This window comes from Pituophis catenifer, unplaced genomic scaffold, assembly GCF_029215685.1.
Source record: "Pituophis catenifer annectens isolate HBS135680 unplaced genomic scaffold, rPitCat1.0.hap2 SCAF_7, whole genome shotgun sequence".
Taxonomy (NCBI): Eukaryota; Metazoa; Chordata; class Lepidosauria; order Squamata; family Colubridae; genus Pituophis; species Pituophis catenifer.
Genome location: NW_027256887.1, coordinates 72,647,532 through 72,675,530, shown reverse-complemented (window position 1 = coordinate 72,675,530; position 27,999 = coordinate 72,647,532).

Below are 27,999 nucleotides of genomic sequence, written 5' to 3'. Positions count from 1 at the left end.
TTGACCAAGGCCTTGTCAACTTTCTCATTCAAGATTTGGATTAATGCCTGGTACATTCTACCCTGCTGGCATTTTACTTTATTGAAATGCATAGCCATTTTAAAGTGGGGCTGGGGGTGGAATCCTTTGCGGCATCCAGAAACTCAGCTTTAGAGTTTGCAAGAAGAAACCGAGGACATGATTCAGTGAAATTAAGTTGAAATTATTGATTCAGTTAAAATAATTGATTCAGCTAAAGTAAGAAGCAGATTTTAATCACTGCTATCAGACTATCAAATAAATCTCCCTTTAAGGTTGCATGGCTGAGCATAATAACTCTTTTCCAACAAGGGGAAAAAGAAGATATAGACAATGCTTTCTATTATTATATCTGTATTGTTTTTAGAATTGGGATATCAATGTTATTTGTTTATATAGAATATAATATTGTGCATTATATTAAAACTGTATTATATTAGAACTGTGTGTTTGGAATCTGGGGGCAATTTTGTCAGAAATTATAGGGGCCTTGTAAATGACAAACATGCTAAGGACTTTGCAAATGTATCATACTCTTTACTTGCATAGTACAGTAGACATTGCTTATCCAGATCTTATCTGACGACATCCAAAACAGATGTTACAGGATTTTTTTTTCAATCTATATTTTACTTAGAAGTCACCCACTTCACACTTCATGAATTAGGAGTGTTCACTGACTATAAGATTCAGTTCAGGCCCCAATTTGATGATCCAGAGAATCACTAACACACTTTAGACTGACTTAGAGGCATAAATCCAAAAGAAGGGAGCAGATTATGTATGTATGTATGTACATACATATCAGTGGTGGGTTGCCCCCGGTTCGGACCGATTCACAAGAACTGGTAGTAAAACCGGCAGGACGCTCCGCCCACTGACCCGGATGTCATCATAGGTGAACTGCACATGCGCAGAAGAGCGTGCACGATGCGAACCAGTAGTAAAGGTAAGTAGAACCCACCCCTGATACATATGTATTCTCTTGGTGGAATTGAATGGCATCTAAAGATAACAGTTGCAGATGTTATAAAGCTCTTTGGTATTTGAATCGGAAATGGCCTTGATGAGTTACCTGAATTATCAGCTTTGGCTTTTATTGGATAAGGATGGTCTGCTTTGAGCAACCTGTGCCTTGAACGTCTGCAGATTGTATAATTGTATACATAGATCTGCCCTTGAAAGTTGTTTGGGAACTCCAGCTACAATAACACTGCTAGCAGTCTAGTTAGTATGCCTTCTTACATCAATGTTAAGGGAGTTATAGTGGTTTTCTAGATAATAATATGACCAATGTAAGGAATGAATGCTTTCCAGTATAAACAGCATTAGAAGATTTTCTCTCTGAACTTTGAGATCAGAAAGAGGCATACCCAATACTTCATCTATGGAGATGTATGTATGTATGTATGTATGTATGTATGGATGGATGGATGTACCGTGTTTCCCCAAAAATAAGACCCTGTCTTATATTTTTTTGAACCCTGAAATAAGAGCTTGACCTTATTGCCATGCAGTCAAAAGCCCAATTGGGCTTATTATTAGGGGATGTCTTATTTTGGGGAAAACAGAGTACACACACACACACACACACACAGAGAGAGAGAGAGAGAGAGAGAGAGAGAGAGAGAGAGAGAGAGAGAGAGAGAAAGAGAGAGAGAGAGAGAGATGATCTTCAAAAAGGGCTTCTCTGCCTTAAAGCCATTAGAGAACCTTCCTATTAGAAGGGTATTTAATGTCAACAATGTATACTCTTTTTTGCCATGCTAGGCTAGATGGGCAGCAAACATGTCTAATAAATAAAAATTCTAAAATCTTTAAGTACTTTGCATTTTAATTTTACATTCAACTGTATGGTGGTCAGAAATCTAATTTAAAGAAAATTGGGAATGGTAATTACTGTTACTGGCTTTTTGATTTGCAATCTCTTTCTGGTCAGTCTTCAACTGAGAAATGTACAATACGTTTCTCAGAGAAGATGGTAAGGGCAAACCTATTAGCAGATAAGAATTACCATTCTATTCTAATTGGATGGCTACTTCAGGAATACACGAGGACGTATAAGAGATGTTGAGCACTGAGTGTCACCTGGCTATTCTATTTAATAGGATAGTGGCTGTATAATTATTACTTCCATTCTGCTTCTGTCTGAAGATAAAGACAGAGGCAGAGAAAAAAGAATTCTTAAAAACAACCAAGTTTTTAAGTGGGAAAATGGCATTCAGCATCACAGCTGTACCATTTGGTGGAGTAAAATAATGCCTTTAGATGACAAGCTGCCAGGTGGTAATAGCAAAATATTGAAGAGGATTGTATATTTGACAGCCTACCTTATGCTAATAAACTAGCTTTCTACCATTAAGCATAACAAAAGAATGTTGTCCCATTGCTAGCATATATCAAACCATATGCATTTGAGTGGTGCAGAGCCATGGAAAGATACACACTCGGCATTACAAGGCAAGATAGAAAGACCTACACATGGATTAGAGAACAAACAAAAGTATACAATATCATTAAGAGAATAAAAGAATTGAAATTGAACTGTGCTGTTCACATAGCAAGAAGAACTGATGGCAAGTGGACCCAGGCAGTCGTAGAATGGATCCTACTTGATAAAAAGCATCCATGAAAGAGACCTAAAACAAGATGGATCAACAACATCAGCAAGTATCGTGGGCCCAATTGGCAAAAGACAGTTCAGGACCTTAGTGCCGAAGAAGCCTTCATCCTGCAGTGGATAGACAATGGCTAAAATGATGATGATGATGATGATGATGATGATGATAATGATGATGATGATGACGATGACAATGATGCAGTTGGGTAGGAACAAAGAAACAAGAACTACATTTCTAAATAAACATAAACCTATATTTAGTGTTCATCTGATTTAAGAACAGAATTCTGGAAACTATCAGAGGAATGCCGTAACCAACATTTACAGCAAAGAGAGCCTTTTTGAATGAATTAAAATTATTCTTCCAAGATTTTTTGCTGCCTGGGCTAAGTTGCCAGGTATGCCATGAATTTTTCCTTCTATCTCTTTTATCTATTTCAATTGACGTCCCATTAAGAGGTTTCATAATTGAATATGAAAAGAGGAATATAATTCCAGTGTTGTCTTTCCCTTTCATTTAAAAAAAAAAATGAAAGGAAAAACTGCCAATTTGGAATATTGCCCAACTAATACAGACAGTAAGCAATATCAGCACCCCATTCTGAACTTTTAATTTTTGGGAAGAAATTCAGCTAATCATCTGGAAATATTTCTTGAGCAATAAATATCATGGAAGAATAGGAATTTATCAATCTTTGCCTTCTTCTAAGACTACAAGAAGAGAACTTCGAAGCTGTGTAAGGTGGCATAATAAATAATAAATAACTTTATTGTCATTGTACATGTATACACAGTATACCCATACAACGAAATTCACTTAACACCCAAAGACCAGGTCCAACACACATAATAATCCCCAAACACACTCGCACCCACCACAATTTTCCACCTTAAACCACCCAAACATCCACACAACAGACCAAGTAATGCTGTCCAATGCTGACAGTGGCCCTTTAGTTCATTGTTGAGTGGGATAAAAACTATACAGAAAACGTGTGGTCCGAGTTTTAATTGTTCTGTATCTTCTGCCAGAAGGCAACAGTCCAAAAAGATTGTAAGCAGGATGGGAAGAGTGTCTGAGAATGTTATGCAACTTTCTCAAACAGCGAGATTCGAAGATGTCGTCCAGGGCTGGTAGCTGGAGTCCGATGACATTTGGACTGGATATTATGATATTCGCATGCATATTAGTTTATCAATATTTTTGATATGCTGATAACCTTGCTTTTGACATGTTAAAAAAAGAAAAATATAAACATTATAAATAAAATAATAGCACAAACTATCACGATCCCATAGGCATTTATAATCTGGAAAGACAGCTACAAAATGTTGAAGCAAGCACGAGGTATTAAAATGGAAAATATTCTAATTACTTGGAAGTTTGTGATTAGTACATAAAAGGGATTCTAGCAATAGAGTAAATTAATTCAGAGAACACCCACAAGATGGAGATAGTACGGAACAGGGAGAGGAAAAAAAAACCTACAGGTAGTCCTTGATTTACAACAGTTCATTTAGTGACCATTCAAAAAGTGACTTATGACCATTTTTCACAGTTACAACCTTTGCAGCATCCCCATGGTCATGGATCAAAAATTCAGGTGCTTGGCAACTAGATCATATTTATGACAGTTGCTGTGTCCCTAGGTCAAGTGATCCTCTTTTGCGACCTTCTGACAAGCAAAGTCAATGGGGAAGCCAGATTCACTTAACAACTGGGTTACTAACTTATCAACTGCAGTGATTCGCTTAACAACTGTAGCAAGAAAGGTTGCAAAATAGGGCAAAACTCACTTAACATTTTGGGCACAATTGTGGTCCTAAGATGAGGACTACCTGTATTGTATACAAACACACACACACACACACACACACACACACACACACACACACACACGTATGTATGCTTAGTTTAGTTTAGTTTAGTTTACTTTATGGTAATTGTACCTCGTACAATGAAATTAAATGCCATCTTCAGTATGCATTATAACTATAAAAATAAAACACAAACACACATCGTTCACGTTCTATACAATTGAATTGAAACCCGATGTTGCATTAGTATTGCACTATACCGTAGAATTCAGTATGATTATTGTCCTGGGATAGAAGCTGTTTTTCAGCCTATTTGTCCTTGTTTTTATTATCCTATACCCGTGATGGCGAACCTATGGCACGCGTGCCACAGGTGGCACATGGAGCCATATTGGTGGGCACACGAGCGTTGCCCTAGCTCAGCTCCAGCATGCATGCATGCGCTGGCTAGCTGATTTTCGGGCCTTCTGGGCCCACTGGAAGTCGGCAAATGGGCTGTTTCCGGAGGGCCTTCGAGATGGTGGGGAAGGCTGTTTTTATTTATTTTATTTATTTTATTATTCATATTTCTATGCCACCCACTCTCCGAGGACTCTGGGCGGCTTACACCCAAGACAGTATATTAAATAGCATATTGCCCCCTAACAATCTAGGTCCTCATTTTACCCACCTCGGAAGGATGGAAGGCTGAGTCAACCTTGAGCCGGTAAGATTTGATCCACTGTTCTGCTGAACTAGCAGTCAGCTGAAGTAGCTGCAGTACTGCACTCTAACCACTGTGCCACCTCGGCTCCTAGAAAGCCTCTGGAGCCTGGGGAGGGCGAAAAATGAGCCTACCGGGTCCACCGTGCCATCACATGCCAAAAGTGGGAGGAGCACGGGGGGTTGCGCACGCATGCCATGGAGGGGGCAGAGCGCATAGAATTATGGGTGTGGGCACGTACACATGCGACCACTGCGCACTCCCCCAGCTTTTGGCACGTGATGGCAAAATGTTTAGCCATTACTGTCCTATACCGTCTGCCAGATGGAAATAGTTCAGAAAAAGGGTGCCCAGGATGAGATGGATCTTTAAGAATGTTTTGAACTATGTATGTATGTATATATGTATGTATGTTTGTTTGTTTGTTTGTATGTATGTATGCATAGTGAATTATTTGCTCAACTTAGCTGAATAAGCTTCTGTCTAAAACCTGAATTCATGAGGATATTTAGTCTTACTTTCTTGGAACAGAAAGTAAGCCTCAAGATCATTTTCTAAAAAGGCAAGATAATAATTATGACTTCAAAAGAGGCAGTTACAATTTTAGTTTGCAAGACAGAGAAAGGTGGTAAAAGAAATCTGTGCTAAAGTGTCAATGTTTTGGGACCAAGGGTTAATTGTTTTGTTTTTCCCCACAGATTACGTTCAATTTCTTTTGTAGCTCTAAAGTAATTAGCCTACCAGTAATGTTAACAATCTTTTGAGTGTAATGGTTCACTGTAAGTTGTTCAACACAAAATGACAAGGATTTGGTTGACTGCGTTGAAAGTTGCTTGTAATAAACTTTTTTTCATCACAATAAGAAAGTGCATCCACTCCAAATGTTTTCAACCATTGTGACAATTTGATGAAAACCCAATGCACGTCAGCAAAACCTACTAATTCTGTATTTGATGGTAGATATTGTGCCATGACTGTATGTACTTTTCATTATTTGTTGCATTTATTTAGGTCATTTATATGAAGATCCAACTTGCAAACAGCAACTTGGGTTGATTACATATTTATTTATTTATATCCACTGATAAAATCTTAAAGAGAACAACACTTAATCCAAAGGACCATGGTGACACAGTAGTTAGAATGCTGCATTGCAGGCTAATTCTATCGACTGCTAGCAGTTTGATCCTGATCGGCTCATGGTTGACTCAGTCTTCCATCCTTCTGAGTTCAGTAAAATGAGGACCTGGATTGTTAGAGGCAATATGCTGACTCTGTAAACCACTTAGAGAGTGCTGTAAAGCACTGTGAAGCAGTACATAGACTTATGTACTGCTTCATAGTGCTTTACAGCCCTCTCTAAGCAGTAGGGTTTTCCTGGGCCCCACAGATGGGGACTTCAGCCAAGAAATTAAAAGACCCTTGCTCCTGGGAAGGAAAGCTATGGCACATCTAGACAGCATATTAAAAAGCAGAGATATCACCCTGACAACAAAAGTGCGTATAGTCAAGGCTATGGTTTTCCCAGTTGCAATGTATGGCTGTGAAAGTTGGACCATAAGGAAGGCTGAATGCCAAAGAATTGAGGCCTTTGAACTATGGTGCTAGAGAAGACGCCTGCAAGTCCCTTGGATAAGGTGACCAGACGTCCCGCTTTTGGCGGGACAGTCCCGCTTTTGAGCAATTTGTCCCGCGTCCCGCGGCGTTTTAAAAAAGTCCCGATTTTTCATTCTGCCTCCTGGTTCCCGGCTGCCTCCTGAATCCCCGCTGATGGCTAGAGGGAAAAAACCTGTTTAAACTCTTGCCGCGGGGCTTCAAAGGGCCGCCCTACGTTAATTAGCTCGGCTTCCCCCTCTCAGCTGATTTGCACAGGGCTCTGCTCTTGCTAAATTGCTCAGGTTTTTTTTTCCTCTTTGTGCAAACCAAGCTCAAAACGAAACTGAAAGTAAAACAGGCTGTTGGCTTTGCGGTTTGCTTGCAACGTTGGAAAATTAGGCAGCAGATTTATTTTCCTTTTCCTCACCAAAAAAGGTAAGTGCAAACAATGGAAAATTATTTAGGGCAAAAGAGGAGAGTTCAAGATTTTAAAACACAAAAGAAAAAAAAGCTCTTTTTAACTAGGGAATTGTAATAATTGAGATATTATTAATTGTATACTGTGTTGAAAGCAGAAATGGTTAAGTTGTGGTTTGGAGGAATATATGGGGGAAATTATTTGGTTTATTATTATTGGTAAGTATAATTAATTGATTTGTAAGAAATTGGATTGCATGGAAATAATTGGAATATTCATGTTCATATTGATTAATATACAAAAAAGATAGTTATATAACTAATTGATTTATATTAAAATGTTGAATTTGTATTAAACAACTGTATTACATAATTACATAATTAACCAATGTGAGGATGGATATAAAAATAGATGACAATGGGAAGGGGTATAAAATAGAATAGAAGGGAAAAATTGAATTTGATTAAGATTAGAGATGAGGATGAAGGGTAATATTGTTTTTTTAAAAAAATAGATGAGGAATAAATATGGCAAAAAGGAAATATAGAAATTGTAAATTTAATTGAAATGACTAAACACTGTTTAAATTTGTGAACCAGCCAAATATTCTGTTCAAAGAAAATACATTGTATGTATGTGTGTTTCTAATTATTGCTATTTATTCATATTTGTTCTCTTTTATTCTTTAAAGTTTAACAATTCATTCTTTATCTTAATATCTTTATATTTGTTTGGGGTTGGCTTTCTTCCCTTTCATCTTTTTTATTGTACAGCAATCTTTCTCCTCAAACCTACCACCTCTCTTTTTTCTTTCCTTCTTACTTTCTCTTCCCCTCCTTCTTCTCCTTCCTACTTCCTCTTCCTTTCTCCTTCTCCTCCTCTTTTCCTCCCTCTCTTACCCTCCCTCCTACTCTAATTTCCCTTCCTTCATCCCTCTCTATTGCTGTATCCTTTTATGCATATGGACTACTCAGAGGGCTGAAAAAGTTATTTTTGACTGGTCCTCGCACTTTTGACCAGTCCTCGAACTTACGACTGTCCTCACATTTTACGTTTTTTTCCCTATCTTATCACCATGGTGAAGAGAAGCAGTTGTGAAATGAGTGACATGGTTGTTAAGAATGCTGCACGGGCATAAATGTGAGGATGGTCATAAGTGTGAGGACCAGTCAAAAGTGCGAGGACCTGTCAGAAATGACTTTTTTCAGCCCTCTGGTTAGTCCTTTTGGGCATATGGACTACTCAGAGGGCTGAAAAAGTTATTTTTGACTGGTCCTCGCACTTTTGACCAGTCCTCGAACTTACGACTGTCCTCACATTTTACATTTTTGCCCTATCTTGTCATCATGGTGAAGAGAAGCAGTTGTGAAATGAGTGACATGGTTGTTAAGAATGCTGCATGGGCATAAATATGAGGATGGTCATAAGTGTGAGGACCAGTCAAAAGTGCGAGGACCTGTCAGAAATGACTTTTTTCAGCTCTCTGGTTAGTCCTTTTGTGCATATGGACTACTCAGAGGGCTGAAAAAGTTATTTTTGACTGGTCCTCACACTTTTGACCAGTCCTCGAACTTACGACTGTCCTCACATTTTACGTTTTTTGCCCTATCTTGTCACCATGGTGAAGAGAAGCGGTTGTGAAATGAGTGACATGGTTGTTAAGAATGCTGCACGGGCATAAATGTGAGGATGGTCATAAGTGTGAGGACCAGTCAAAAGTGTGAGGACCTGTCAGAAATGACTTTCCAGCCCTCTGAGTAGTCCCTATACACATAGCCATGGCCACCCGGTCACATGACCAGCTAGCCACGCCCACCCAGTCACATGGCCTCCAAGCCACGCCCACACAATAAGCCACGCCCACAATGGTGTCCCTCTTACCAATGTTAAAATCTGTTCACCTTACCCTATACACATAGCCATGGCCACCCGGTCACATGACCAGCTAGCCACGCCCACAAAATAAGCCACGCCCACAATGTCCCTCTTTACCAATGTTAAAATCTGGTCACCTTACCCTTGGACTGCAAAGCAATCAAACCGGTCAATCCTAGAGGAGATCAACCCTGACTGCTCTTTAGAAGGCCAGATCCTGAAAATGAAACTCAAATACTTTGGCCACCTAATGAGAAGGAAGGGCTCACTGGAGAAGAGCCTAATGCTGGGAAAGATTGAGGGCAAAAGAAGAAGGGGACAACAGAGAACGAGGTAGCTGGATGGAGTCACTGAAGCAGTTGGTGTGAGCTTAAATGGACTTCAGAGGATAGTAGAGGACAGGAAGGCCTGGAGGAACATTGTCCATGGGGTCATGATGGGTCGGACACAACTTTGCAACTAACAACAACAAAGCAGTAGCATAGACTTATGTTCTATGCTATTGCTATTTCTATTGTCCAATGGCTGATTTTCCTTTGCAAATAACAGCATCTGAAACACATGGTAAGCAGGGTCTCTTTGACAGACCCCCTTTTTGTTACTCCAGTGCAAAAGTGCTTTACATGATATAGGATGCAGGTTGTTGACAGAAACAACAGATGTGACTGATGTTGGAGCAACAAAACTATAATCTGGGAAGGATTATCTTTGATTTTCCTTCTCAAAGGTTTCCTGTCCCACTTCTCTATCAATTTCATTTTTAAAAAATAATAATTGCAGCCCTGCTTGATCAGATGAATGGTCTATCATTTCCAAAATTCTGTGTCTTGCAGTAGTCACTGCATCTAGGAAGATAAGAGAAAGGACATAAAGATAAAGCGATCTACTGTTATTTCCTAGCAACTGGCCTTTAAAGTAAGCTGCTTTAGAGTCTGTAGGTAGCATGTAGTTGTCAAGACAAATAGCTATCGCCTATATCAATTTTGTCTAATCCCCTCTTAAAACCATATCAGGTTTTGGTCACCGCCATATCTGATGGCAATAAATTCCATACTGTAACTATATATAGTCTACAGAAATGGTTTCCTTTTATCATTCCTGATGCACTTCTGATTTAATCTCAATGTTCTTTGAGTTCTAATCCTGTACAGGAAAGGCAGAGATGCCTCTGTCAAGGTCCCCTTTCCAGGCACAATGTTATATATTGCTCCCTCATGTAGCTTCTTTCAGTTCATGCGGTTCATTCACCCTCAGCGTTATTTGTCCTCCTACTTCTGATCTTTGCATTTCTCAGTGAGCGATGAGAGACTCTTCCCATCTTCTTTTCACCTTTGTTCTGTAAACACAGTAAGCAAGAACAAAGAAACTGTTTTATATTGAACCAGATTATAAATCCACCTGGGTCAGCCATACCAATAATGTTTGAAATCCCGGATAGCTACCATCTGCAGGTCTTTTTTTTTTTTTTGCCAGGCATACTGAGATATGGAAAGGTTGAACCTTCTGAGTGCAAACTTTGTTCTGCTGAAGTTGGGACTATTTCAATGGAATGTGTGTTCAAACTCAGTGACCGATGACAAACTGCATGGACAACCATTTGTATGAAATGATATATATGGTTTCCTGCTTTAGCAGGAGGTTGGACTACAGTAGTAGCCAAAATTGTGGAAACCTTTTGGGAAAAGTATATTTTTGAGGTTTGATAGCTAATAACACCGTGTGTGTGTGTGTGTGTGTGTGTGTGTGTGTGTGTGTGTGTGTGTGTAGGTCTTTGGTTATTCGGGTTTTCTCCCGCGTAAAATTGGAAGTGTCTTGGCAACGTTTCGATGAAGTCTCATTCATCATCTTCAGGCTGGTGTTTTCAGCTTTGTGCTTCTAGGAGCTTCTAGGATTGCTCCTAGAAGCACAAAGCCAAAAACACCAGCCTGAAGATGACGAATATGACTTCGTCGAAACATCGCCAAGATACTTCCAATTTTACGCGGGAGAAAATCCAAATAACCAAAGACCTACATACAAACACCCGCGAAAACCTCAGAAAACATATGTATGTATGTATGTATGTATGTATGTATGTATGTATATATGTATATGTTTTAGTAGATTTTCACGGGTACAGGTATGCAAGTCTTGGTGTATTCGGGTCTTTTCCCATGTAAGATTGAGAGTATCTTGGCAACGTTTCGATGAGGTCCCACTCGTCATCTTCAGGCTGGTGTCTTCGGCTTCGTCCATAGCTTTGCTAAAACTTCTCATCTTTCAGGATCCAGAAAATGTATATAAAGGGATAGTGAGCAACCTTAGAAGCAGTAAATCTATAGAAGTGTGAAAAAGTTTGTTCTCACAAATTGGAATGTGACAAGATAGAAATGAAAGGGGATGCCCTATCAGAAATTCCACTGAAATGCAATTAAAATGAACAAACCATGATAGCTACCACCGTCATCAACCAAATAAACACAGATAACATAGCGGTATTCCTATATTTTGTTGTTAACATCAGATGTTATGTTGCCTTTAACTTTGAATGCTCCATGAGAACATACCATATTAGCCTTAGTACAAGATCTATAGCAGGCGTGTCAAACTTGATTTCATTGAGGGCCACATCGGGGTTGTGTTTGAGCTTGGGAGAAAGGGGTGGGTGTGGCCAGAATGGGCATGGCCAGCTCAACATCGCTCATGTTGCGCTGCAGGTGGTGGCCCAAGCCCTCTGCCAGTGAAAACGGGCTCCCAAGCTCCATTTTCAGCTGTGACAGCCTCCTGCAACTATCTGCCAGCGAAAACGGAGCTCAGGAAGGCTGCACGTCACCCTCCTGAGCTCCGTTTTCACTGGCAGAGGCACCATGGGCTGAATCCAGCCCCCAGGCCCTGAGTTTGACACCCCTGATCTACAGTTAGAAAGTTGGTATTAATGCTTTCATCTAGGGATGGATATCTAAGCAAGCAATTTCTGCCAGATCACATCTATCCACTTAGTTGCTGCACAGCTTTGTAGACACTTGTGTTCAGCGATCATATGCTAAAGGAAGAAGACTTCTTCTGGAGCAGAGCTGAAAGCTTTGGCAGGGAATTGCTGTTCTCACTAATTATTCCACATCAGGATTAATGGCAGGTTACTAGAAACTTTTTTTTTTTTTTAAGGTAGCAAGAAATTGTGAGAGGGACTAGCCAAACCAATAGCAATTACTTTCCCCTGGTGGGTATTTTTTTTTTTTCACATTAAGACTCAGCAAGCAAGAATTTGCTGAACTCTGTGCAGTGCATATTCACAAATCAATATACAATTCTATTCATTGCTGAGTCCAAACAAAAAAAGACACAGCAGAAAATAAAAGCTATTCTGCTCCATTTTGACTAAGTTGTCTCTCGTTTTGTTGGACTACAACTCAAAATCAGCCAAAAAAAGGTGACTTTCAGGTGCAGATATCTCCATCTTCTTCATTATATTATGAACCATTTTGATGATCCAGCTTCTTGCAGAGATGGACACCAACACTATGGCCTCTGGCATATTAGAAGTGGAGTTTAAAGTCAGGATGTAATTTTCAAGAAGATTTGTGTGACATATTACTGTCTTCTTAATATCCAACATGGAGCAACTTCTCTATGAAATGGATTTGCTTTCTCACCTATTCATCCAAAATAAAGATTTACAACTAAGTTACAATTGGGCATAATAGCTCTATTAATTTCAGCCGAACCTGCAATGTGTTCAACAACCCAATCACACCAATAGTGAAATATAAATGTGTGTTCCTGATTTTTGGGGAAGAGCTAGGACCAGTGGGTGTCACTCAAAGGGTGACTTTGAGAAATTAACGCTTCCAAAGCTAGCATTTCAACTGTTCCATCCTCACCAATTAAGTATTAAAGGTTCACTTTGATAAACAAAAACTGATTATGCCATTACTGTGGGCCCAGCAGGATAGACTAAATTTAAACTCTGGTTCTATCTATTTTGGAGACCAAGAAATATATTCCAGAAGAACCACCACTTTGGAGTTGGTACTTAAGCAAAATGGTTCAGTTGAGATCTGCATATGTGGGACTGATTGGGGTAGATTGCAGGAGTGACACCGAAATATAATTTTTTCATATTTTATCTATATCTTAAATTATTGTATTCTATCCCACTTTCATTTTATTCCAATTTCATTTTAAATTGTATTTTATTCCAATTTCAGTTTCAATTGTATTTTATCCAATTCCATTTTAAATTGTTTTTATTAAATTTTAGTAATGATTTGTTTCTGGAACTTTGCACTTTGATATGGCCCCATGGGCTAATCAATAAAAATAAAGTAAGAGTAAGAGTTTTATTAGTTATAAAGTTTATAGGCTATAGGGTCATGTAATATAAAACAGAGGCTTACAGCTTTCAGTTTAAGGTAGAAGATAACAGTTTAACACTGTTATCTTCCCACCAAAGGTGGTCCCTCTTTTTCTACTTGCATTTTTTACGTGCTTTCGAACTACTAGGTTGGCAGAAGCTGGGACAAGTAATGGGAGCTCACTCCGTTACGCGGCACTAGGGATTCGAACTGCTGAACTGCCGACCTTTCGATTGACAAGCTTAGCATCCTAGCCACTGAGCCAGCATGTCCCAGGCTTACATTAGGTGTTCTCAAAATGTGAATAAATTCTGGGCAAATATGTTGGGGAGAATCACATGCAGTTTTGGCTTGTGTATATAAAGCAGGATTGCAAACAGAGTTCCTGCCTGTTCTTTCTGGGCAAGCCAATAACAAAGACAGAATTTTCTACAGTTGCTGGAAATCTTGATCCAAGATAAACAAAGAATGAGAGATCAAAGTGGCTGTCACAGAAATGAAACCCAGTTTTCAGGAATTACGGAAAATGAAACAAGCTTTCTCTTGTGCTTGTTTATGATTTATGTCCAATGAAAAAATATTGCTTTTGCTATATAGATTAATATATCATTAAAATATATATTTAGTTGCCTCTTTCCTGCCCAACCCTAGCCCCAATGAGAACATTCATTTAAACTCATTATTTTAGAAGGATCATGCATGGAGTTGGAGAACTCAGATTTATACTAATCAATTATTAACAGCTGACTTCAATAGTTGTACTCAATTTTAGCTGTTTGGAGTTGTTTTCTACTATTAGCTGCTTTACTGGGAAGGAAGAACAAATTAGGGTTTTTTTAAAAAATATTTTATTAAAAAAATACATTGGAAAAATTAGGGAAAATCTTAGCCTTTCCTGTCCACTTTGTATCTTCACTCTTCTCAGCCTCTATTAAATTTGGCTTTAAAGTTTCCCCAGATTTGCTCATTCCTACTTTATCATAACAAATGATAGTAAGAAAATTGAAATAAAGATAATAAACTATGAATTATATCACCATAGTGATATTATTCTTGCCTCACAGAAATGGAGGCAGAGGTTTTCTTCAAGTCAACCAAATTGTTTGAAGAAGAAAAGCTGATTATGTAAAAGATAGCCAAGAACAAGAACTGATGTAAGTTAGAAATTGGAAGTGATTGAATATGCAGGAAACAAAGCATGAATAGTAAAATGATGTAAAAAAAAAAATGAACAGAATGCTGGCAGGGAAAAATATTACTCAGTCCATTTCTATAAAAGTTCAAGGGGAAGGTGGATAAAGATAAAACCTGCCAGTGTCTTACTGCTAGAATATTTTTTTTAAAAAAAATCTGAGACTTAATTTTTGGCCGCCAAAGAAAAAGCTATCTGAAATAATGCACGCATGGCCAGAATATTAATAAATAAATAAATAAATGATTCAAAGTGGGGATTTTACAAAGAAGAAAAAACAATAGATTGTATACTCAGCTTGTGCAAGAAGATTGCACAAACAATGACATAATATAGTAGCCACAGGGGTGAAATCCAGCAGGTTCTGACAGATTCTGGAGAACTGGTAGCGGAAATTTTGAGCAGTTCGGAGAACCGGAAAATACCACCTCTGGCTGGCCCCAGAGTGGGGTGGGAATGGAGATTTTGCAATATCCTTTCCCCAGGAGTGGGGAGGGAATGGGGATTTTGCAGTATCCTTCCCCTGCCATATCCACCCAGCCACGCCCACCAAGACACACCACACCCACCAAGCCATGCCCACAGAACCAGTAGTAAAAAAATTTGGATTTTACAACTGAGTAGCCACAATGATTCACTGGAACATCTGTAAAAATTATGATGTCCCAGTAATGAAAAAATTGCTGGAAACATAATTGGAAAAGTAGTAAGGAATGAGCAGGTTAAAATATTGAATGCAAACTGATAAAGTCTTGACTTATAACATACCAGATTTTAATTAAAGGTTCAGGTTGTTTTTTCCGCTAATTATTGAAGTTAATTTCATTCGTTTGAAAGGTTGCTGCAACCAACTTGCTCTGCTCAAAGCAGAGTCGTCCCACGCCGTCCGGAGTCTCCGCAACTTGAAAGGGAGCCGCGCCTGTTTCCTCCCCAGTAGCGATTTTCTGGGGGGCTCACAGGGGCTCAACCTGCTCCTTGCTTGCTCTTCTCCGCCAATCCTTCAGATTTAGGAGTTTTCAAGCCGCTTCTTGAAATCGAAGCAGCTCTACAGGCGGCGGGGCTGGCGGTCCAAGAAAAGGGACCGTCTTTCGTTGGTAGCCAGCAAACCGGAAGTGAAAAAAACATGGATAATTGATGTGGCAATTCCAGGGGATAGTAGAACAGGAGACAAAGAATTGGAGGAGTTCACAATACATCAAAATCTGAAAATCAAACTTCAAAGATTTTGGAATAAACCGGCTGTAGTGGTCCCACTAGATGCCATACCAAAAAAATCTTGGCTGGTACTATGACAATGTGCACACTGACAAAATTTCCATCTGTCAATTGCAAAAGAACACACTGCTTGAAGCCACTTATACACTAAGCCAATACATTATGGCATGGTTCTTGTAAAGAACTCAAATGTTTATGAGGCTAAAGAACTGGCAGTTGTGATTTCACATTGTTGCATGTACAGTAATAATGTGATGTACATAATAATATCCCAGGTCTATGAGAAGGACTTGATAGGTGGACAAAAATGCCAAATTCAAACTAAGCATCTAGTGTACCAGGTGTTTAACCATAAATAATAAAATCCATATAGCCTTAAAAAGCCACTCCTTCTTTTGGTATCAAATCAATCTCTCCTTTAAATCAATTATTTTTTTTAAAAAAACCTCTAAAAGTAAGGAAATGTAGGAGGCACTTATTTTTAGATAAACCATGGCTTTGGAAGAATCAGCCTAAATTCATAACCATGTCTTTCATAAAAGCTCAGCCTGTTTTAAAAAGTTTTCATAGGTCTCTTTTGGGTGGGGTACCATATTCCAAACAGCCATTAGTTAGTAAGAAAGTTCTGTACCCCTTTTCTGCTACCTAGTGATTTCCATATTTTTGTAATTTTTTGTAATTTCAGTTCTGGTCACCCTGTTGTAGTTGCTGTTAGGTGCGAAGTTGCGTCCAACCCATCGCAATCCCATGGACAACATTCCTCCAGGCCTTCCTGTCCTCTACCATCCTCTGGAGTCCATTTAAACTCACGCCTACTGCTTTAGTGACTCCAACCAGCCACCTCGTTCTCTGTCATCCCGTTCTTCTTTTGCCCTCAATCATTCCCAGAATTAGGCTCTTCTCCAGTGAGTCCTTCCTTCTCATTAGGTGGCCAAAGGTTTTCAGTTTCACCTTCAGGATCTGGCCTTCTCAAGAGCAGTCAGGGTTGATCTCCTCTAGGACTGACGAGTTTGATCGCCTTGCAGTCCAAGGGACTCTCAGGAGTCTTCTCCAACACCATAGTTCAAAGGCCTCAATTCTTTGGCACTCAGCCTTTCTTATGGTCCAACTTTCACAGCCATATATTGCAACTAGGAAAACCATAGCCTTGACTATACGCACTTTTATTGGCAGGGTGATGTTTCTGCTTTTTAGAATGCTGTCTAGATTTGCCATAGCTTTCCTCCCCAGGAGCAAGTGTCTTTTAATTTCTTGGCTGCAGTCCCCATCTGTGGTTATCTTGGGGCCCAGGAAAATAAAATCTGTCACTACCTCCATTTCTTCCCCATCTATTTGCCAGGAATTGAGAGGGCCGATTGCCATGATCTTAGTTTTCTTAATGTTGAGTTTCATGCCAACGTTTGCACTCTCCTTCTTCACCCGCATCAAGAGGCAACCCTGGTGATCCTAAGAGCATGAAAATAAAATGAAGAGAGTCTATCTGCCATAGCTTGAGATGTTACTTTTGCTCTCTTGAGGTAGTGGAGCAAGCAAAAAACAAATGGTGCAAGTGGAACAAGACCTTGTGTTCCATAACAAATAAAAGCTAGACTTATTTTTCCAAGAGCTGTAAATCGGGGCTGCAATGGGACCAAGGAGAATCACACCATCTGCTGGGAACAGACATCAGTTTCTGCTTCCATACATCACCATTCAGAGATAACATCAGTATTCCTCAAATCACTTGGTAAATTAAATGTCTCCTGAAAAGCTGCCCTTCCTGATGCACACAGAAATATTGTACTGCAGAGAAAAGAGTCTCTAAAAGGAGGTGAAAAGGGGGAATCATTAAAGCCCTACATGGCTCAGGGCCAGGGTATCTTCGAGACCACCTTCTACCGCATAGCTCCCAGTGACCGGTAAGATCCCACAGAGTTGATCTCCTCACGGTCCCGTCAGCTAAACAATGCCAGCTGGCAGGCCCGCGGGGGAAGGCCTTCTCTGTGGCTTCCCCAGCTCTCTGGAACCAGTTACCTCCTAAGGTCCGGACCATCCCCACCCTATTGACCTTCTGAAAAGCAGTGAAGACCTGGCTTTTCCGGCAGGCCTGGGGCCGTTGATCTCGCTGCTGCGATTTGGCGAGATCCGGCCATGAATGGTGTGAATGGGTTTCAATTGTTTTTAATGGTTTAACTTTTAATGTTTTATATATGGTTTTTAAATGCATTGTAAGCCACCTTGAGTCTTTGGAGAAAGGCGGCATACAAGTTGAATAAATAAATAAATAAATAAATAAATAAATAAATAAATAAATAAATAAATAAATAAATAAATAAATAAATCAGGAATGTTCTCCCAACACTACTCCTAATTTCTAGAGACTTATCAGCAATTCAGGAATACATTCTACATTTTCCTTCTAGAAATAGTAGCCTTTCTCTCAATGTAATTATTCAATCTGCTTTTTCAGTCACATGGCCACACCTGTCAATTGCCATTCAGCTGTCTATAGGTGAGGATTAAGCCACTGTGACAAGCTCCCTAACACACGCCATCAAACCTCTCCCAATTGATAGGCAAACAAAGCCTGATAGGAAGGCAAGTGGGTAGCTGGGTGTTATTCTCTAGGTCCAGAAGAGAGTAATCAATCGGCTGATGTCCAATCTTCTGTCTGGAGTCTACCCAAAAACTCCCTAATGGTGCTGTAGATCTCCTGATGCCCCAAACCACCTTACAGGCCGACATTGCTTGCCCCACACCAAATCACTCCACTCACCTTCATGGGGCTACTTCAGATCTTTTTCCTCCAGACCAAAGTATCCCAGGGAATCCAAACTTCAGCAGCCTGGCTGACAGCAACTGGAGTGGGTGGTTCAACAAGAGATAACCAATTCATGATATCCTGGGAAGTCCAGGCTGGATTGCCAGCAATATCATTAGGTCAACCTTCTGACCAGAGACCCTTTTAGTCTTCTCAACTCCATCTATCAACCAACAGTGGGAACACTGTTTTATTTTATTTATGTATTTATTGGTTCAATTTATATGCCGCCCTTCTCCGGAGACTCAGGGCGGCTTACAATGCGTTAAGCAATAGCCTTCATACTTTTGTATATACCTGTTTAGTAGGGCTTTTGCCCCCTCCCCCAAGCGGTGTTCTTTTTTATACAAAGTCACCTTATTGCCCCCACAATCCAGGTCCTCATTTTACCTACCTCGCAAGGATGGAAGGCTGAGTCAACCTTGAGCCTGGTGAGATTTGAACTTGCAGTAATTGCAGGCAGCTGGTGTTACTTAACAGCACTTTAGTCTGCTGCGCCACCAAGGCTCTTCTGTTTTGGTATTTTTAATACATTTGATCACTGAAAAATGGCTAGGCTCTCCTAAAACTCAATTAATTTGTAAGCCATTAAGGAAACTAAATAGAAAAATGTATCTCTGCCGTGCCAAAGTATCAATATAGTAATGCTGTCTGCTCAAACTCCAAGCCATTAAAATAACAAAGTTAAATTGGCAGTTCCTTCAGTATTTTCATGGAGTCTAGACTTATGCTCTATTTTTCTCATTATCAGGAAAGCACAACATAGTTATCTAGGGGGTTGTGTGCACGCATGTATGTTTGTTGTTATTTTGTTTTAGCCTATCTTTCTGGAAACTGTTTCCCATTAGGCAACACTTTTGATCTTTTCAGCTAATAAACTTTCCTCCCCAATCACTCATGGTGGAATTAGAGAACAGACACTGGCTGCATACACCACTTGAAAAGTCTTTAATTGCTGCCACAATATTCTTGGTTAGAACTACATAGCACCCACTAGATAACAGCAGGGTTATTCAGAGAAACATGCTCGTAAGTTGAATTGTTAAGCACCTTTCCACTTTCTGTAGTCTAGAGGACATTTTGCTAACCAAGGGCAAAAGGGCCATGAATGGTTGGTGAGAAAGTTTTTTCCCCTTTGGATTTTGTGTGAAGATTTACAGAATAACAGAGTTGGACAGGACCTTGGAGATCTTTTACTGCAATGATCTGCTCAAGAAGAAGGGACCCTATACTATTCCAGACAAATGGCTATCCAATTTCTTCTTAAAAACCCTTCAGTGATGGAACAACTACAATACATGGAGGTAAGCCATTCCATTGACATATTGTTCTCACTGTCAGAAATTTCTATTTAGTTCTAGGTTGATTAGTTTCTATTTGTTACTTCTTCTCCTGCTCTCAGATACTTCAGAGAATAAGTCAATAGGCCCTAGTCTCTATGATAGCCCCTCAAATAGTGATCATTTGAGGAGCTGTATCAAATCAGCTGTAGTCCTTCTCTTTGTTACACTAGATTTCAACATCCCTTTTGATTTAGGACACCATTGTTACATTACATTTGTTTATTTATATAAAATAACAGAGTTGGAAGGGACCTTGGAGTCTTCTAGTCCAACCCCCTGCCCAGGCAGGAAACCCTACCAAACAGAGGAAGTAGATGAACTTTTTGCTAGTCAGCTAGGTAAGGTATGTAGGAAGCACATCACAATAGTAATGGGGATTTTAACTACCCTGATATCATGATATATTAAACTACAACATGTTTCCTGCCTCCAAGTGGTACCACCAATTTCTTTCTTTCTTTCTTTCTTTCTTTCTTTCTTTCTTTCTTTCTTTCTTTCTTTCTTTCTTTCTTTCTTTCTTTCTTTCTTTCTTTCTTTTGTTTCTTTAAATTTATATACCACCCTACACCCGAAGGACTCAGGGCGGTGAACAGCCAAGATAAAACACTACAAAATTTAAAAAACAATTTAAAACATATTAAATAAATTTGGCCCATACTAATTAAAATGCCCCTGTTTTAAAAAACAAATTAAAATTAAACAATTAAAAAGAGTTAAACCAGCCCAGCTTGTTGAAATAAGAAAGTCTTGAGGGTGCAGTGGAAGGTGCATTAATCTGGGATCCTCCGTATCTCCGGGGGGAGTTCGTTCCACAGGGCAGGTGCCTGTGATTTCTGATTAACATAGTCAAAGCAGACAAATATATATATATATATATATATATATATATATATATATATATATATATATATATATATATATATATATATATATGTGTGTGTTTATTGGTATAATACCGAAGAGCAAAATTTCTAAACCTTAGCAGCTTATAGATGTATGGACTTCAATTCTCAGAATAGCAACTTCTCATACTGGCTGGGGAATTCTGGGATTTGAAGTCAACACACCTTTAACCTGTAAAAGTTGAGAAACACAGCAGTAGAGTGTTTTCTCAAATAGTTACATGCATGTACTAGTAAATTATCCCGATAGCTTGTTTTTTGCTCAATGGAACATTCACCTGAGAAAGGACAAATCTTCTTGGCATGAGTGTTTGGCTGTTATAGATTGAAATTTACCTATCCTTTTGGGAGGAGCTAAATATAAGAATAGAGCAGTATAGTGAACTGGATTCAAATAAAAGGCAATCCACGGCACTAAAAGAGTGCTGATGAGGTTGTTGTAAGAGTCATTTCAAGATTGCCCTTTGCAATGTTTCTCACAATGTATAAATCTAAAACACTAATCCTTAGAAAAGGGCAAACCCGCCCAATAGTCCCAGACTTGCAAATTAACTTATTTAAGAGCATTCCTTTTCAAATAGTCATTGGTCAACATAAACAAGTCAACAATTAAATAGAGATCAGAAAGGGGTCAAGAGTCAGTATTGATTCCTGACAATGTTATAATCCCTTGCCTATTTATAAGTCACATTTGGAAAAAGACTGGCAAATAGGAATTGTTTCTAAATCATTCTATGTCATAAACTGCATCTCAATTTAGGGTAGTGGTGGAATTCATTTTTTTTTACTACCAGTTCTGTGGGGATGGCTTGGTGGACATGGCATCGTTTGGTGGGCGTCACTTGGTAGGGGTGGCAGTGGAAGGATACTGCAAAATCTCCATTCCCTCCCCACTCCTGGGGGAAGGATATTACAAAATTTCCATTCCCTCCCCACTCTTGGGGGAAGGATACTGCAAAATCTCCATTCCCACCCCACTCCAGGGAAAGGATACTGCAAAATCTCCATTCCCTCCCCACTTCTGGGGGAAGGATATTGCAAAATCTCCATTCCCATCCCCACTCCAGGGGAAGGCTACTGCAAAATCTCCATTCTCTCCCCACTCCTGGGGGAAGGATATTACAAAATCTCCATTCCCATCCCACTCCAAGAGAAGGATACTGCAAAATCTCCATTCCCTTCCCACTCTGGGACCAGCCAGAGGTGGTATTTGCCGGTTCTCCAAACTACTCAAAATTGTAGCTACCATTTCTTCAGAAACCTGTCAGAACCTGCTGAAATTCTCCCCTTATTTAGGGATATTTATTTGAATATAAGGTATCGATATGGATTCTTCTGGGCTTTATCTCAGATAAAGAGATAAAGCAGATTAAAGGGGAGGGAGAATTAAAAACAACCACCACAACAAGCCAGTCACAATAACATACTGCCATAGTGTCTTTGTTAAATGAGAAAACAAATTCACAAGCCAACAAACTGGACCTCATGTCCAATTGTCAACCTGTATTGATTTTCCTTTACCTTCCCTAATTGAACTGAAATAGGTTTCTCTGTGGTATATGACAGTAAGCTGTTAGATTAGATAAAAACAAACACTTCTTTTGCTGTTAGTGGCTTGTTGAGTAGAAACTGTAGAAATGTCTGGTTAAAGCTTTAGTAAGCCATACTAGATCTTTTACAATCTCTATGTTTATTTATTTATTTATTTTGGCAAGCATGTATTAGACAACAGATATAAAATATAAACATGATTATGAATACAGGAAATGGATACAAATAAAAGGGGACATTAGCACAGGGACAGAAGGCACGTTGGTACACTTATTCACGTCCCTTATAGACCTCTTAGGAATGGGGTGAGGTCAACAATAGACAATCTTAGGTTAAAATTTGGGGAGTTTGGGGAAGAAACCACAGAGTCAGGTAGTGCATTCCAGGCATTGACCACTCTGTTGTTGAAGTCATATTTTTTGCAATCAGGTTTGGAGCGGTTTACCTTAGGTTTGTATCTATTGTGTGCTTGTGTATTGTTGCGGTTGAAGCTGATGTAGTCATTGACAGGTAGGATGTTGTAGCAGATAATTTTGTGCACCACATTTAGGTCAGACCAAAGGCGTCGTAGTTCTAAGTTGTTTAAGCCCAAAATTTCAAGCCTGGCGGCATAAGGGATTCTGTTGCGAGCAGCGGAGCGGAGTGTATCTATTAAGAGGGTAGGGAAGAAAAAAAGGAAAGGGAGAAATGGATTCAACATTACGTTTTCTCTTAAGGTAGGTTTATAGTTTTAACTTTGAACTGTATGCTGACTGAGAACGACAGCCAGATGAAAATGAAATCCTGTTTTGTCACATGTCTTCCTGTCTAGTAACAAGGATGACAAGTTGGTATCATTCTTTACCTTCTCTTTGCTTTGGAAATTATAATTACCTCAGGGCAGAAGCTAGGGATAATTAGAATGTATTATTTTGTTATATCAATACCTGCAAAACATTTTAGCACAAATCAGAAATAAGTTCCACTGAGAAGGCACGTTGCAGACATGGAGAACTACTAATTAAACAGTTTACACTTCATTTCAGTGCTGCTTCTTTAGCTTCTATTAACAAAGAAAGGGAAGGATAATTACTTTTCAGCTTTTCTCCACATTATCCTTACAACAACCTTCTATGGTAGGATAAGCTCAAGAGCAGGAACTGGTTAAAAATCATTGTTTGAAATTTAGCTATGATGTGGATCCTGGTTTCTCAGCCCACTACCGCTCATAATTAGCTAGAATAGAATAGAATAGAATAGAATAGAATAGAATAGAATAGAATAGAATAGAATAGAATAGAATAGGAATAGGAATAGGAATAGGAATAGGAATAGGAATAGGAATAGGATAGGATAGAATTGTCAGGGTAATGAAGATTTAAAGCTGACCAGCCATTGTAAGGCTGTCAATCAAGATGATGAAATGAGAATGAGTCAGCAAGGTTACTGCCACTTTAAGAAGCTGTCTATATAAAGGAGACCATTAGAGGGTGTCTCTCTCTCCTTGTGTATCTGCATTGTAGTTCTCTGTGTAGAGTTGAAGAATAATAATTGCTATGTATCTCTGTATATAGAAGCCTGTATATAAACCACTGACTGCAAGACAAACCCCTCTGCATTGTATTTTGCTCCTGGGTTGTCTCAAAATAGTAGTCATGCTGTAAACACTCTGACTAGGATAGGATAGGATAGGATAGGATAGGATAGGATAGGATAGGATAGGATAGGATAGGATAGGATAGGATAGGATAGGATAGGATAGGAGTTGGAAGGGACCTTGGAGGTCTTCTAGTCCAACCACCTGCGCAGGCAGGAAACCCTACACCACTTCAGACAAATGGTTGTCCAGTCTCTTCTTTAAAACTTCCAGAGTTGGAGCATTTACAACTTCTGGAGGCAAGTTGTTCCACTGATTAATTGTTCTCACTGTCAGGAAATTTCTCCTTAGTTCTAGGTTGCTTCTCTCCTTGATTAGTATTTATATTATATTTGGCAGTTCGGTCTTTAGTAAGCATATCTATATGGATTTCCTTTCCCAGTGTTTCTATTGCCAAAGCAGAAACAAATAGAAATCCAGTGATGCAGGAAAGAGAGAGAATGAGAGCGAGGGGGATGGGGAGGAAACATTAATTAATGTAAGTCAAAATGAGCTTCAAATCAATCATGCTTTCTTAGGGGACTGTCATAGAAACAAGAACTCACAGTTATTTTTATTTCGTACACCAGCCTTCTCTAATCAGAAATGAATAAGTGTTTGCAAATCATGCATCCAGATTTCCCAGCCCAGTATGTTAAAATAAGAATAATGAAGCTGCAGAAACTAAAATGTAATGAGAAATTCCATGCTACGTGGTAAAAGAAACAAATATCGCATTCACCACGCTGCTATTTATTTATTTATTTTGCTTTTCCTGGGGATTTTCTTAGTCATTTTGATTTAAACGGGAGACTCAAACCACATTTAGCTATTTCTCATTGAAAGCGACAGAATTTGTTTTGCCTATTTTTCACAATGTTTCCTGCAGGATGTCATACCAGACAGTGGTGCATGAAAGAGAAACAAAACATGCCACTTTGTGGGATTGCACTGACTGGACTTATATGTTGCACTACACTGCACTTTGCTTAATCAGCGGTGCTCACATGTCCTATTAAATCAAGCGATCTACATTTTCATGGGTGTGAACCCAGCCTAAGGGCAAGTCCTCAGATGCTCCGGCTCTGTCACTTGAACCAGTTGAAAGAATTGCAACAAAGTGCCTGCTGGAAAGATCTCATGCTACACCACAGAGGAGATTGGGTGAACAGAGAAGAGGGAAAGGAAGCAATTGGCTTGATCATAGGATAAGAAAATTAAGTGAGGAAATATATCAGACAAGTCCCTTCCCAACTGATGCAAACATGAAGTGCGGGACTGGGAAGGACATTCAGATTTGCAAGATTCTCTTACTATACTTATCTGTATAATAAAAAAATAATAATCCTGGCCTATCTGGCATTGGCGTCTTAATATGGGGTTGGGCTGACACTGGTGCCCATGTCCTTGCCAAATCTAGCATTTTCTTCTCTGCCATTTCTACCTTTTTCTGCTCTCTATCCTAGGTTCCTATTCACTTCTTTCCTTCTCTGTGCCTCATTTCTTTCCTTCCCTTTCCTTCCCTTCCCTTCCTTTGCCTTGCCTTGCCTTGCTTTCTCTTCTCTTCTCTTCTCTTCTCTTCTCTTCTCTTCTCTTCTCTTCTCTTCTCTTCTCTTCTCTTCTCTTCTCTTCTCTTCTCTTCTCTTCTCTTCTCTTCTCTTCTCTTCTCTTCCCTTGCCTTCCCTTGCCTTCCCTTCCCTTCCCTTCCCTTCCATTCCATTCCCTTCCATTCTTTTCCTTTGCCTTGCCTACTCTTCCCTTCCCTCTTTCTGCTTTTTATTTCCAACCATCATCTGTCTGAGAACAGTATTTCACTGTCAGTGTCTACTGACACGATGTATTGGAAGCAGGGGACGTGTGGAAACTGTTCTTGCTTCTTCCCTCTCCTGTTCTATCTAGTTCTCAGGATGTCTGATTTTATAAGAGGAAATCTTGGCCCCTTCTGGGAAACCTATAATGTTCTGTAATCACAGTATTAATTCAAACATTTAGATAGATTCTGTTGTTTCTCAGAGGGGCTGTCCAAGATTTGTCATTCTAACCTGCCCACGTTTAGCATTAATGGGATCATAATGATATGAAACAGAAAGAAGCATAGCCTGAAGTCACATAAAAGGGCTCAGCTCCTCATTCATTTCATCAAATACATTCTAATGCATTGTCTTAAAGTACGTTTGCTCAGTGCTGTTGTGGAAAGTGGTGGCCATAGCAAGAAAAGGGGAGAGGACAATGAGGCAGTTATGAAGAGCCTATTTGCAATTATGCCGATGTAGCTTCATGCAAAATATGCTACAGATTTGAAGAGGCACAGAAAAATCCACTGATAATAATTTAGAACCACAAAGATGCACACACAAAAAATCACCCTCCCAGCTTTGCAAAGATTCTTTCTCAGACTGCAAGAAGTGGCCAGGTTATTAGCATTCTTCCAACAGCTCACTGGATTTTCTTAGATAATTCTGGGTAAGAAAAGCTGCAGAAAGCATCCGTGTATACCTAATGACTCCCAGAGAAATAGCAACAGTTGAAACAGCCTCATCCATTGAGCCCTGCCACATGCAGGCTACATTCATTAAAAGTTATGGAGGCCAGAATTGACTATTATGCATTGCTTCAAGAAATGAGAGTTTGGAAATGACCCCCCAAATAATCCACAATTTACTGTGACTAAATAGGGGGTATCATTATGCAGTGACAGGTGCATGAGTAGCAATCTATAAATCTTTGGTTTAATTCTGATTTTGTAAGTAGCAATAGCAACAGCACTTAGACTTATATATTGCTTCACAGTGCTTTACAGCTCTCTCTAACCAGTTTGCAGAATCGGCATATTGCCCCCAACAATCTGGGATCCTCATTTTACCCACCTCGGAAGGATGGAAGGTTGAGTCAACCTTGAGCCATTCAGAATCGAACTCCTGGAGTGAGCAATGAGTTGACCTGCAGTACTGCATTCTAACCAGGAAATATCTCTTAAATTAATGGTCTTGACCTTGGCCTTTTGGGTAGTGCTGTTTTGCAAGAGGTTAAATATTGTTTCTATCTACACTGTGAATGACTGGCTTATTGACTGAGTTTGCTACATGCAGCCTCTTGCATCTAGAAATACTATGAAAGACAGTGACTGTCCCGAGGCATCGATCTAATGGGACAAGGGATATGAAATTAAGCCTTTCAAGTTCATTATGCTAAAGTGGACTGAAAAAATCAAAGAGGAAGAATAGCAGCAATGTTAATAGTAAACTACAATCAGAAGTGGAAAATATTTCAATGGCTTCTGGATATTTTGAACAACGCTTTGATGCTTAATCTGTGGACAAGAAAGATCTGGGTTGTATTTGATTTATATTAATTCCTTGTTCCGGTATTACAACTATTACCACAGCACACTGCTTGGATTTGAAAGTTTAGTGACATCAACCCTGGTTACTACTCAGACATGAGGCTTCCAGGAAATATCAGAGTTGTAGAATGCGGAAGTCCAAAGATCATACAGGAAGAAAGCAATTGCAAATAATTTCCATATGGTTAAAGGTAAAGGTTCCCCTCGCACATATGTGCTATCGTTCCTGACTCTAGGGAGTGGTGCTCATCTCCGTTTCAAAGTGAAGAGCCAGCACTGTCTGAAGACATCTCCGTGGTCATGTGGCCGGCATGACTAAATGCCAAAGGCGCACAGAACGCTGTTATCTTCCCACCAAAGGTGGTTCCTATTTTTCTACTTGCATTTTTTACATGCTTTCGAACTGCTAGTTTTGGCAGAAGCTGGGACAAGTAACGGCAGCTCACCCTGTTATGTGGCAGTAGGGATTCGAACTGCTGAACTGCCGACCTTTCAATTGACAAGCTCAGCATCTTAGCCATTGAGCCATCACATCCCTCTTCCGTATGGTTAGGAGAGGAAAAAATTCAGAGACAGACCAAGAGATTTATTAATTTATTAATTTATTAATTTATTAATTTATTAATTTATTAATTTATTAATTTATTAATTTATTA